Consider the following 14,658-nt stretch of genomic DNA (forward strand, 5'->3'; position numbering starts at 1 on the left):
GGCTTCCCTGGCATGAGTTGCTTCTGCCAAGTTTCGATTCAGCCATCTCTTCACGTTTTGCTAAATATGACTCTCTGCTCATTTGGCCTTTAGTAATCTGGGTTGATTCTGCTTCGTTGCAAAGTGGAAATATACTTATAATAAAGTACTTAGTTTGAGGTAGATTTATGTATAATGGCTCCTGCAGCACTATTCTTCTACTAAGCATAGCAAGCCACACTGTTTCCTTAGCTTTCTTGCGGTTGCAAGCATATTTACAGGTGTAAGCTGGTTGAATATATTCATCTTGCTTACAACTTGAACTTCTTTGCATGTCAACATCGTTCTTCCACTTTAGGTTCACGATATCTTTATTCATGGGGTTTCGTCTCTTTGTGTCATTCTTGAGTCATCATTTCTTCTATCTGTGAGTCTGTCCGGGTCCTCGTGACGTCACCATTCATCTTCCATTAAGACCTTTTTGGTTTCTTCCAGGACAGTACTTAGGCAGTCTTCATTTAGTTTCATTTGCTGGTAGGGTTTCCTTAAAGGATACCTTACTGTCCATGGTTTTCTGGGTATTGGTACTTCAATAGGTGTTGTTCTATTGATAGGCAGTGGACAGAGCCCCACTGCGGCTCTCTGCTGTTTTATTTGCTCATCACACATCACATATCTCAGTGTGAACATTCCTGGAACTTCAAAATGGAGGATTGGAGTGCAGGCTTTATTTGGGACCTCCTCTACAGTCCCCCCTCTAGGCGATTCATCGACCACTTTCACTTCCGTCTTTGCCTTCATCTTACTCAATTCTTCTGCATTCATCTTCACTTCATTGGCTGGGTTCACTCCTTCTTCATCTTCTAGATCTATACATGATGGTCTGAAGAAGTGTCTTTTTGGAGTCCATATTTGTATTGCTCCTTTCAGGCTTCCTGCTGTCCTTACATGTTCGTCTCTATTCCATGTCATCAATTGACATTATCCATTTGGGCTGCAGTAAACCCATCTTCTCATATAATTTCTGTGCTTCCTGGGATAGAGACATTTTGTTCCTTCTGGTGCCTGAATGCTGGCCTTCACAAAGTGTCTTATTTCTTCATCAGTCAGGTTTTTGGGCTTCCATCCTGACTTGACATCAATCATGATCTTCATCCCTATGGCATTTTTCACAGTCTTCTGGCACTGAGAGATTATAATCTTGATAACTCAAAATCCTAGCAATATCATCACTGGCAGGGCTCCCAAGAACTTGAATGCGTATGCCATCCACTGTGGGACCCATGAAAACAGTGATCCAAACCAGCTGTCATCATCAACTTCGTCAGTTTCATCGATCATCTGGTTCTGCAGATTTGTCAGCATACTTGTAGCTTTTGTTAAAGTTCCATTTTCCTCATCATGAGAAGGTATGAATGTGCAACATGATTCTCCGATTTTTGCACAAACTCCTCCATCCATAGCTGTGATCATGTCAAGCACAAATCTGTTCTGGAGAGTCATCAGTCGGATGGTGTGAAACAGTAAATATAAAGTGCCTCCTTTATGATTAATGTTGGCCTAAGCCTAGTGCTCTACGAGGAAAACCGCGTTGCAAAGTTCCGATTTTGGATCGACTTCGCCGCCCTTTTAAGATTCATCCGCCATTTTGATTTCTGTTCATACGATTCTCTGTTCTAAAATGGTGGACTCTGTTTTCAACTGCAACCAAGCCTCCCAACCTTTGAGTTCTATTAATGTTTAGGTTGTCCGAGAGCCGACTGTTTAGACTAGGTAAAGAGACTGTGCGCTCCATATGAACTGTCATCCGAGTACTGTCTGCGCACATAAGACTCATCCCTGTATAAATGTTGGAACAATTTAAATTAAACCTCAAGCGTAGACACAGGCCGAACTACATTGTGTTGGAATATATACTAAGGCTTACTGCAGGATCCGAGAACATACACCACCATTGTGCCTTCATGGAAATGCAAACCTATGTTATCCTTTGCATATTATTGTATAAGCTGTATGTGAACTAGGCACAAACTCTAGACCACAGATAATTAACATGAAGAGGGGCTGGACAATATTATTCGAAATTGTATAAAAGTATGAGTGTTTAGACGTCCAGCACTCTCTCACCTCTTTTCTTTCAGGCTGGTATACGTTGCAGGGTGTTGGGAGCCAGATAGCTATCTGTGTTTCTTTGTAAACTGTGCAGAATAAAAGTTATGTGAATCTTTTCCGCCCGTGATTGGTGTATTTCATTTGTGGTACTCAGCCTCGATATTTGTTTCCTCTTACAATGGCTCTTAGCTCTTCCTTGATTGCATTGAATCCTTTTATTGTCGTGTTGATGGTTTGCAGTAACTCCCATCTGGTTATCTGTAACCATTTAGTATTTGCTCCAACTTGGGTTCTCGTCACGAAAATCGTTGTGAACACTGATGAAGTGAGGCTAAACAGCCTGTGTGGTCATAAGGGATTGCATGAAAGGTTTCTTCTGATTTAGCAGAGAAGTAATTCTCTCTCTTCATTCGAGTTAGCAGTTCCTCAGATCTCTTCTTCTTCAGGTGAGCATCTGCTTTTGGGAAACTGTCAATATTCAGGTCACTTTTCGGGATCACCAACGCTGGAACAAGGACATTCACTATCGTGCATATACCTCCCCAGTTTCTCGGCAGTTTGATGTATGCTTTGGATCCACATGGCCAATAATGATCCATAATCACTGCAGTTCCGTGCACCATTCCTGGAGCGTCAAAACCTCATCCACAGTTCTGATTCCCTCCCATTTGAGTAGATCAAATTCTGGCAGTTCGTTCCTGGTCCTCATACAGCTCTTTCTTTCTGGCTAGGAATGTTCGTATCCATACTTACATTGGTCTGGTGTATGGTCATACTTGGAACTTGTACTTGTCCCTTTCATTGGAACATATATGTTTGTTACTGCTGTCTCTGAGTTTTTATTCTTCAGCTCCTCTAGTCTTTTCCTTTCTCTGGCTAACGACGGCCATACTGCGTCTGCTATTCGTTGTGCTTGTGAGATCTTCTTTGAGTTTGTGTTTGTCTCCATCAGCGTTGTCTCAGGGGTGTTTATCATTATCATTTTTGTTGGTTTCTTCTCCAATTCCTCTTGTCTTTCCATAATGTCTGTTGTGGAGTTTCTTATAGTATGCAGTCTTTTCTTCGCTAATGCTGTGGAGTGTGGTTCTGCAGTCATTGACACTGGGCCTGTTGCATGTGCATTCAGTGTTTGCATGTGTGTGGTTGTCAGTAACCTTTCATCATTCATTCCTTGCTGACCCTGTCTCTGGCTTTTCTTTTTGTTTGTTATCACAAGTGTGTGTGTGTCATTGCTAATCACATCCGTTTCAAGCTCATTCATTCCACCATCAGATCTTCTAGGGACCGGAATTACTATGTAAGGTCTGGGTGCCCTTGTGGGTTTCATGTGTGCATCATTAGGTGGGTGCACTGGAATTGGAACGCTGTGTGCACCAATAGAAAATGCAGTTCTGATCGTTAATTACAGTAAAACAATGATGAATATGATACACAAATACATTATACCCCTGTAGGTCAGGCGACAGCATTTACTTCCAGAGTAATGTGAACTTCTTTCCTCCTATGGGAGGACAAGAGTGCTACTCTGGATCCCCATCTCGATCATTCGCCAAATGTCCACCTTTTACTACACTTCTTTAAACAATATTGTCTGTCGGGTTCTGTGTTTAAGAGGTTCAGGTGTCTGACAAATGTCCCTCTCTTGTGGGCAGTGAATTGTCTCTTATCTCATAATACAGTTCCTTTGCTAAACTATGGGAAACATCAAATCAAATAACGCTTCAGCAAGTCCTTTTACTGTGCATGTTCAAAGTAGGTCAGCTCCCAGTCCACGCCTCGGATTTGCTTCAGTCTCGAAGACATGTTGTATCCTGGTCAGTATGAAGAATAGAGACAAAATAACAACAAATGGAATAATGTGAAACCCTTGACACTGCTTCCTCGATCTGTCCCTCGGCGGAAAGCTTTTAGAATCTCCTCAGATAGTTCTGTTGATGGTTAGAGAGTTCTACTTGTAATAGGATTCCATGCAAGAGCATGCCCATCTGTGCAACATTAGCTAGATCTCTGATGAATGTGAGGATGTCAACATCGATCGGTCTACCCATTAGCTCTGGAAAGTCAGTGACTAGACGAAAGAGGACGTTGTGGGCCAACCTGCTGTTTTCTGGTGACAGGGACAGCCGTTCTGTCTTGCTGAGTTTCAGGATTGTATGCTTTCTCTTTAATGTAAACAATGTCTACACTGTCCGTGGAGTGCAACTAAGATCACAATTCTATTTAGGAGTTGCCTTAGATGTTCTGTATTCGCTGGATCTCGAAGAAACGTGAGTGGGTCTGTCGTTCTTCCGACAAGATGTGGACAGTTTTTCGATTATGCGAAAGAACAATGTATTGACAAGCTCATTTATTTCCTTCTCTGCTTGAGACATTTGGCTTCTCCTCGCTGTATTCAGGAAGTAGGAGAAATTGTTCGGCAGTTACAGTAAGCAATCTTCTTATTGTCTTTTCATTTTCAGGATCTTGAAGAAAGTCAGTGACACTGGTGAGCCCCCCTTCAATGACGGGTACGATCTTAGCACTAGATTAAAGTGTATCACCACATCTTTGGTGATGTTGCTACTACGGGACACCATAAGTGATTCCGAATAGGGTCTCGGTGTGGAGTGAGTCTGGATACTGTATTTTCTTCCAATTTATGTGTCCTCGATCAAAATTTGGCATATTCTTTTTTTTTTTAAGGCTTTAAGTATGCCTCAGTCCAAAGTTCAAAGTCAACAGACTATGTTGTGGCTTATACGTGCAAGTTTCATCTTCACCCTGCAACTATGATGCACAGAGTGTCCGTTTTTATGTCCTTATCCCTTTTTTTGCTTAGAGGAAGTGTCCAATTTAAGCCACAATTTACAAAAAGTTCTCATGGATCTCGTCTGCACGTGCTGTGGTTCTTCCCCGTCGCTCGTAATCTCCTTGCGCTGGGGTGCAGGCATGCGGCCTTCTCCGATGTAGGGTTTGATATCGCCCAGAAAAATCCAAGCTCTTCTGCCTTGTAGTTTCACTGTGGACGGAGTGCTGTCCTCCACTGTGAAGGGACCGTTAAATCTTGGCTCATCCCACTTTTTCCTTGTATGGTTCCTTACAAGGACGGTGTCTCCAGGGAAAACGGATGGTACACAAAGTCCTTGAGCTGTGTCTGTAGTAGTATCTCCATCTGTGTTCCGTGCTGCCCTGCACCCCTTTCGTCATCGTTGCAGCTGGTCTGAAATTACAGTAAGGCAAGAAGTCATGCAATTCAGGTAATTTTGCATTTCAGACCCTAAACTTTCTCCTGTTGACTGGGCATCACATCTAGCTCTATCTCGGGGTGTCAGAGGAGTACGCATTATTCTTCCTGTGGCTATCTCGTGTGGCGTAAGGTGATGGTCGGAACCAGGTTGGTTCCTAAGTGCATACAGTGCCAAAGGAAGGCAGAGCAACCATCCCTTTATTAGAGTAAGCTTCAACCTGGCTATCCTTTCCGTTAATAAGCCGTTGAGCTTCTCACTGATCCCATTACCTTGCGGATGATACGCCGACGAGAACTTGTGCTTTATACCAAGCAGCAAGCTAATTTGTTCGAATGTCTCGCTTACAAAGTGAGCTCCGTTATCTGATCTCATGACCTAGCACACCCCCCACCTGGGGAACACTTCTCTCACTAAAAATTTGGCCGATAAGGTAGAGTCTGGGTGTGTACAGGGACCTGCCTCAATCCATCTAATGAATGGACACAACACAACAATTAAGTATCTGTACCCATTACATACTTGAATCATGTCGATGTAATCAACATGAAAAGTGCTGAAAAGGCCCATTTGGCCTGGGGATGACTCCTCTCATTGCTTTTAATGTGTGCCTAGCTGTAAATTCTTGGCAGATTATACAGTTTACTATAAAGGTTTCAACATGCTCGGTTAAATTCGGTATGAACCAGTCTTCTGCGAGTGTTGCTGCTAAATTCTCTTTTGTCATGTGTGCCGGATAATGTAACTGCTCCAGCGCTATTTTTAATAGGGCTACAGGCATCACTGGTTTACCAGTGCTGTCCTATCGCCAAAAGCTGTCAGAGGAGTTTAAAGAACACCCTTGTCGTTTCCAAAGATTCCTCTCTTCCTGTGGTGCCTCCCCTTGGAGTTCATTCAATTGTGTTTGCCCAAGATTGTTATAGCCTTCAGGTGTGTTCATGCAACCATCATTCTCTCATTGGTATGGATGACTTTCCCTTCCAGGATCATCTCACTTTTGGATGCCACACGCTTGTCTTCCGTGTCTACTGCTTGATTTCTGTGTGAGATAAAATCTGTCCCTCTCGTGTGGGCGGCCCATTTCACGACCGCTATGCCCACTGGGAGCTGTAGTGTCTTAATCAGCCTCTCCAATAAGGCTGCGTGCTGCACTGGTGTGCCTTCTGCTCAGAGGCAGCCCCTCCTTTTCCAGCGCGCTAAGCCTGCATGCACTGTCGACCTCACATAGGAGGAGTCATTGTACACCGTTACTTCCTGGTCTGTGTAGTTCTCAATAGCGAGTATCAACGCCAATAATTCTGCAGCCTGTGCTGAATAATAGATGTATTCGCGCACTAATAAGTACTCAGAATTCTCCATTTGCTGTGTGCTTCATCACAGCAACGCCTGTATATCTTTGCCGATCATTTTGATCGATTTTCAAAGAACTGTTAATAAAGACACTTGCTTCTTCTGCCAAGGCATTTTCTTTCACCCTGGGAATTTTATCATAGAATTCTTCATAGTTTGCACAGTCCTGTATTGGCTCTCCTTCAGTGACTGGCTCTGCTATGAACATAGCTGGGTTCACTATCCTACATTGGACTACCTTAATCGATGGATTTGATATGATCACTTCATAAGCAGAAGCTCTCTGAGATGCCAATGTGCCCTTTGGTTTCTCTAGAATGGCAAAAAGTGAGTGCTAGACGTACAACGTCATTAATCAACCCATTACAATGGTTGTAGCTGTCTCTATGGCGAATGCTGTGGCAGCTAAACTTTTTTTGCACGGGAAATGACCTCTCATTACTGGGTCTAACTTTCCACTGCAGCACGCCAGGGGCTTGTACCCCAATGTGGTTCTCTGTGTGAGTACTGCCATCATAACACTGCCATTCGTGTGTGAAAACAGGTAAAATTCCTCTGCATAATTGGCAATCCCTAGAACTGGTGCTGTGCAAATAGCTCTTTTGAGTTCAGCAAATCCTTCCTCCATGGTCTCAGTACATTCAATGTTTTCTTTCATCACTTTGCCTGCTTTAGGGCCTGAAGTAAAGGCTTAGTGTAAGAGCTATAGTCGAAGACCCATGCTCTGACATAGTTGCATAGGCCTAAAAAGCTCTGCAACTGTTTTATCATGTACGGTTTAGTCGTGTTCAGTATGGTTTCAGCCCTTTCTGGGGTCACTCTCTTTCCCTCATGTGAGATCAGCAGGCCTATGTACAGCACTTCTTGTTGATAATATTGTAGCTTTTCCATGTCAACCTTACATTCCTTTTCAGCCAGTATAGTCAATACCTGAACAGAATTGTGCCTGCATTGCTCTTCTGTCATGCTGCAAATTAAGATGTCATCCACATATTGCAGGACAACACTTTTTAATGCAATATTGCTTAAGTCCATCTGCAGGACTCTACTAAAAATAGAAGGAGACTCACAGTACCCCTGGGATAGCCTTATGCTTTTCAGACGCATCTGTCTGAACGGGAATGACGTCAGATCTTGTGAGTCACGGTGAAACGGGATTGAGAAAAATGCATTTTTCAAGTCAATCACCTTGAAGTATTTTGCCTCAAGAGGTATATTACATAGGATTGTAGCCGGGTTAGGGACTAAAGGGAACTCGGCCTCAACAATATCATTTATTGGGCGTAAATCCTGGATTAGCCTCCAAGACCCTCCCTTTGATTTATTGATCGGATAAACCGCAGTATTGCATGGCGACTCTGACGTCACTAAGATGCCTTGCTCCGTCATAGCCAAAATTGTCTTAAAAATCCCCTCATCTGCCTCTCTGGACATGGGATATTGTCAGGCATTTGGTATAATTGCTCCTGGTTTCAGTTTAATTTTCACTTCTCCAACCCCTTTCAAGAGGCCTATGTCATAGGGTCCTGTAGTCCACACTGAGACAGGCACTTGGGCCATGTTGTCCTCAAAATATTGAGGACGGTTTCGTGCCAACATCATTCTTTGAGACACTTCTCTTTTGATCATTCTCACCCAAAAAGTGAGACTCACCTCCACTGTTGTCTCTCCCATATCTGCTTGTTCTTCAAACAGATCGTCATCAGTGACGTCAATCAATCAATATCCTTCTTCAATGGCGATTACCGTGCACCATTGTCGGCCTTCATCGTCATAACCATCAATCAAGGCCATTCTCCCTCGTACTGCAACTGTGTGTATCATCAAGGGAAATACTTGTCCCTTCTCCTCGTGCATCGGTATTCTTGGTCTAAATAGAAATTCATCTGAGGTTCTCATGATTCTGTCTGCAAGGCCTGGCAGCCCTGCCATTTGTATGCGCATACCATACGTGAATATTTCTGGCTCTAATGGTATAGCCCTCATAGTTGTGTGTCCTGCGTCTGCTCTGATCATTTTGCATACATTTGAATAGTGCATTCCTGGAGTTGAACATACTGTACCCTCCTCCGTGAATGAGATTGTCATGCTTAACTTTGTTATAAAATCTCGACCCAAAATGTTTACTTGGGTATGACGTGAATATAATAAAGGCACATTCATTTCACATTCTCCTATACAGAAAACTCCACATATTCTGAGGTTGCCTGCCTTGTTGCGCTCCTGGCGCTTGTTGTTGCATCGTGTGATTCTGCGCAACACCTTGTTGTATGAATGCAGGTGGATTCACTGTACTTGCTCCTGTCCCTTGGCCATTCTGCACCATGCCTTGGTTTCTGCATGTGCGCGCTAAAGGCCCTGTCATCCCACACAACCAACATACCGGCAGTGGTCGGATCATTTGTCCATTTGATATATCTTGATTGCCATTTTGCATGTTTTGAAAACCTTCTTGATTATTCTGGAAGCCTCCCTGTTTACTCTGCCATCCCCTTCCTCTAAATCCTCTTCCCCTGGGGTAAAACCCAGTACTGCCCTGATTATCCTGCTGCCGATTATTGACCTGCTGCATGCTCGATTCAGCTGTGCTAGTTATCATGGCTCCCTCAAGAGCATATTTTGACAATTTCTTCTGCACCAATTTGGCTTCCTCACCCTTTCTTGTAGCTTCCTTTTTGAGATTCTTCTCTTGTAGTAGCCTGCAATAGTGTGCGATGGTCAGCTGTATTTCTGCCCAAGGTTTAGCCTTGATTCCTACCAATTTCTTGAGCTGTTTCTGTACCGGCTCTAGCAGCCCTTGGCACAATATATGGTAGAACACAGATATAGATTTCGTCCAAAATTCATGAGTCTGGAGTACCCGCGCATCTTGAAAATTCTGTATGTAAATCAACGGATCCTCAGGCTCCTTCATTTTAGGCATCATTATAGCTTCAATATCGGAAGTGTCTGGGTAAAGCACTCGTAGTGCTTTCCATACTACGACTCTGCAGTTGTTAAATGGAGCTCCGTCATGTGCAGTGTTGATTGTGGTCACACCCGGGTAACCTGCCTGTATCCACACATAGGGCCTCATTACGACCCAGGCGGTAAGTTACCGCCTGGGTCGTACCTTTACGACCATGGCGTAAACTACGTTTACGCCATGGTGGTTGGCGGACTTACCGCTCCATTCCGAGGTTGGCGGGCGGTAAGTCCCCAATCCCCATTTACCCTTCCCCATTCCCATTTTTGCCCCATAGGGCATAATGGGAGTGGGGAAGGTGTTAATTACGCCTAAAAGCAGGTGTTAAATCCTCCATGGCGCTAAGGGACCTCGGAATCAGGCGGTAAGGGTCGGCGCTGTTTACGCTGCCGTAAACTCCTTACCGCCTGGGTCGTAATGAGGCCCATAGTCTGCTCTCTCACCAAGTATGGCGATTAGGAGACCCTTGATATCACCTATAGCTAACGTATTCCCTCCTGTCATTTTTTCTAACTCGTGTATCCATTTTCCGGCTCCCGATGTCAGCAGTGGAAGCTTGTTTTTCAAATTTCCTCGATCCATGTGTGGCCATGGAATATATTGTGGTCTCGCTCCCCCTTTTTTGAGTAATGGAAATTGGGATGTATAACTCTCTCTCTTCTCTCATTGTTCTCCTGTCTATTGCAGGGGTAATATTCCTGTATCGCCGTCTCCCTGGCAATGTCCTGAGCCTGTCCACATAGGGTGGTGATGACACCCCCCTCTGACGTGAGGTACTTCTTTGTGTCAGTCTGACTGTGTGGCTGACTCTGATGCCCTTGGTGCGGGCTCGCTAGTGTCTGACCATCGTATCCCTTTCTCCCTTGGGAATCGTCTTTTACTTTTTCTCTCTTCCTCCTTTTCCTCGCGCTCCTCCCTTTCTGAGTCAGACATTGTCTGTGCCCAACTAGTGCCACTTTTTGTGTCTTCTTTGTTCCTACTTATTTCTAGTCTATCCAGGGATAGTTCTCTATTCCCACTACTTCGGGAGACATCCTCAGTGTCGTACAGCTGAGTGCTCTCCAGGCCCTCGTCTACTCCCTCCCCTTGGGGTATTTGTTCTAACCCCATTTCATCATAGTCATCTTCCATATTGTTAAAGACTCCAATCAAGCGTTCCCACTAGGTCAGTGCCTTGTCTGGGATTGCTCAAGGGAAGCCCTTATTTATATATTTTTATGACACATTATACTCTGGATGATAAACCCTTATATAACACCCCTCTCTTTGAATTCCCCTGACCTCACTGAGCCAAGAAGTAGGTTTGTTTTGCAATTTAAAATATGTATTGAATAATTAAACAATATATATATACCACACTTTTATAATAAATTAATATTTGATATCACACTTAGACATATGACAGTGAGTGATCAACAATGGATGATGTTATACTAGCACACTGGTTTAATTACTTAGGAGTAGTATAGAGGATAAGGTAGCTGACAATGCTTTATATGGTACAAGGAAATGCAAGGTGGAAAAGAAGCAACACAGGAATAAACTTGATATGATTTCAGCAAAACATAATATAATCACTTTTCCCCTTTTGGCAATTCACCCCCCCCTCTATGCAATGTAAGGAGATGGAAGTAACACACCCAGTCTTCAGGAATACAATCACAGTACAATCCAAATTCAGTTCCCCCCTAGCAAGTTTAGAGAAACAGGGATAATTTTAAACACAGGCAAAGTACTTTAAAGGTGGTATGCAAAGAAGGGAAAAATATGCTAAAAATGATTTTAATTCCCTCTAGAGGTTCAGGGTGAGTGAGAGATACTTTAAATCAGTTCAGGCCAGCCATATCAATGATTCAGGGATGGTTACCAGGTTGAAAACGGAATTGCGTAATGGAAGCAAACGACAAATATTTTTACACGTGGCTGAAATGAAACAAAATGTCAAATCGCGGCAATTTAGTCACATGCATCGAGCGCAATTACGAAGGAAATATAAGGAGTAGCAAGTCGGTCTAGAGCTCGTTGGAAAGCTTAGAATCTCAGCTTTAAAGTAAAAGTTTTCGTTCCTAGGACAAACGGTTCCGGAGATACGGACGATTTTGTGAAGGTAGATTCTCAAAATAAAAGTAAAGCTCAGAATGACAGATGACAGTTTTGCAGCTTTAAAGTCACAGAAGGACACACAATTCTATGATGTAGTCCTAGATAGGTTAAAATAGTTTGAATTCGATTATTTTAAACTAAGAGATTGGTTTTGCACAGTTCTGGCTGAGTACTCACACTATATTTTGGACAGGAATGCGACTTTGTCACGGATCGGGTCAGGATTGGCTGCGGTTCTCTCGCCACTTGGTACTGGTTCTGCGCACAGCGATCTGGGACAGCTCTCAGCACTGCACAGTTCTGGTCTCTCTGGATCTCTGGTCTCTCTGGATCTCTGGAGATTGATGGATTTGAAGTCTGGAGTCTCCCGGCAAAGCGTCCCGCAAGAAAGTGGAAAGTGAATGTCCCCACCTGGGTTCCAGTGGCTCTTTTTATGTCTTTTGAAAATGGGTGTGGATGCTAACTTTCTTTGCCCAACCCACTCACAATTTGATAGGTCAAGGATTTCTCTTTGACCTGATTTGAGAAGGGAACAGTGAGTCAGAGTGATGAGGTAGGTTTATGGGTCAGAGGGTCCTCCCATTGTCAAATTGCACACAAATCTATTTCTGATCCAAATACCCATTTATCTATGTACCATTTTTCTAGTATTATATGTCCAGTTAACATATTTTCTGTAGCACCAAACCATCCGATCCCTGTCTTTGTAAGATGTCGTGTCCACTTATGAAAGAATTCTGCCCTTTTCATCAAGAACGCAACCTCTAAACTTTTCCAGATTTTACACAAATGTGCACAAGGACTATGGGTATCAGATGATAAGGTGTCAGATTTTTAACATACATACATTTGGAGTAACAACCTATTTTCTGCTACTATCCCCAAGAACATACCACAGAGTCCTAACACCTCTTAAAATGTGCACAGAAAAATCACAAGAATGATGATATTATTTATATAATTTTTACAAGTCCGACTATGAATTATCCATCTTTTTAAAATTATGCTCTGGCCTCAAAGGGGTGTGGTTTTCCAAAGCACATGGTGGAATTTCTGGTTTGTCCACTTCCCCCAAGCTCAGCTTGCTCACAGATGCAGTGCCCCTCCCCGTTTCCTTCCAAGAGGAAGCCATTTACGACCCCCCTAATTTAACATTTGCCTGGGCCAAGGAAGGCTCATTGTTTAGTTTCCTGCAGTCCCCAGGTGACACTCCCTTAATTCAATCAGAGAGGTGTCATCTCCTTTTGGCAGGGGCAGCAGAATGCAGCCAGGCCTGGGAAGAGTGGCTGAGCAAGTTTCAACTCCTGTCGGGGGTAGTTGCCGGGCAGAATTCACTCTCTTCAAGCCAGGCTTCAGCCAAATGTCACTTTGGTTCCCAGTTTTCTACATTCAGACCAAACTTGCAATTTTTACACATGCAGCTAGAACACTGATTCTAAGTTCAAAACTATGACATTTAAACAATTTCAACCTATGTGACACTCAAAAGTAGGTCACTCATTTATTCTAAACATTTCGATTTTAGTGGCTTTAAACCCAAATTCACTTAAGCTGCTGACATCCCCAGCTATTTCCAATACATACATTAGACAATTACTTCCTTCAAGTCATTTCAGAATATAGTTTTACATTGTATCCACCTCTTAGTAAGTCTTTCTTTGGCCTGGTTTAGTTCATTTGTTCAGTTTTACACAAGTGTCTGGTGGTTTTAAAACGCCGGCTTTCTGGTAGTGGTGAGCACCAGTATTGCACCTATTTTTGACATTAATAACAACAGATTTTGAACAGCACCATATTCCTTAGCACTGATTTCGCTCATGGCGCTTCTGGCACCTCACGCTCACACTGGTGGGTGGCAGGTCAGGCGACCATTTTGTTGTGCGCAAAGACTGCGCGGTTCTCCAGTATTCTGGTGCAAATGTGGGTTTTTCCGCCATCTTGGATTTTCTAAGCCCACAGCACCAAATGTTGTAGCATAATATCTTGAACGTGGGTCAAGACACCCAACAATATTTGTCCTAGACGTGCCTGGTACTGAATCGTAAGCAGGGAATAATTCTTCTATATCTTCCCAATCTACTGCTGGATCAGGTTTTTTAACCTCTCTCTACAGATATTCAAGATCACGTGCTCTCTGTCTTCGCTTACATTCTACATCGTCATTGAATTCTCTGCGCTTCCTCGCCTCTTCTCTGACCCTATCTTCTTCCTTTTCCTTTTCATTTCTACATTCATCGGCCCATCGGATTTCCTCATCCGTTCATCTCTTTATTCTCTTCTCTCGGATTCTTTGCTCTTCCTCTGACCTTTGCTGCTTCTGTCTGTCTTGATCATAGGCTGCTCTCTGTTTGCGAACGAGCTATCTTTCTTGCTTTTTGCGACATAGCTGTTCTTGCCTTTGTCTATCTTTTTTCCTTATTCTTTGGTCCCTCAATTCCTTCTCGTTCTCCTTTCTCTGTACATTGTCTAGTCTCTCCTTTTGTTTCACATCATCAATGCCTTTGCCATCGAGTTTCAATAAAATGTGCCCTCCCATCCATTCGTTTTTTGCGAATGCTATCTCATCAGTTCTATCTTTGTTTCCCTTCCATCTTTTGCCTTCTCTCTCCTTATTGAGAGATGCACTTCTCTCTGTCTGGTCCCTTCTCTCATCATCGCGTCTCTCCTTGTCCCTTGGGACTGTGGAGGTGATATCCTTATCCTTGTCCTTACCTTGATTTTCATCACTACTTTGCGTAGGTGACTCATATGCTGGGTTGCTATACTCTGTAGCTGCTTTAAGTTCTCTCAGCGGGTGTAATCCCTCATCTTTGTTTTCTTCAACCTTCGTTTCGGATGGGGCGGGTGGTGCGGTAGGCGTCTCACCCCCTCTGTACATACGTTAAGTATCCAATCTATTGGCGGCTCCTCTCGCTTTTCTTGTTC

Source organism: Ambystoma mexicanum, chromosome 9 (genome assembly GCF_040938575.1).
Source record: "Ambystoma mexicanum isolate Mex_15411 chromosome 9, UKY_AmexF1_1, whole genome shotgun sequence".
NCBI classification, from domain to species: Eukaryota; Metazoa; Chordata; class Amphibia; order Caudata; family Ambystomatidae; genus Ambystoma; species Ambystoma mexicanum.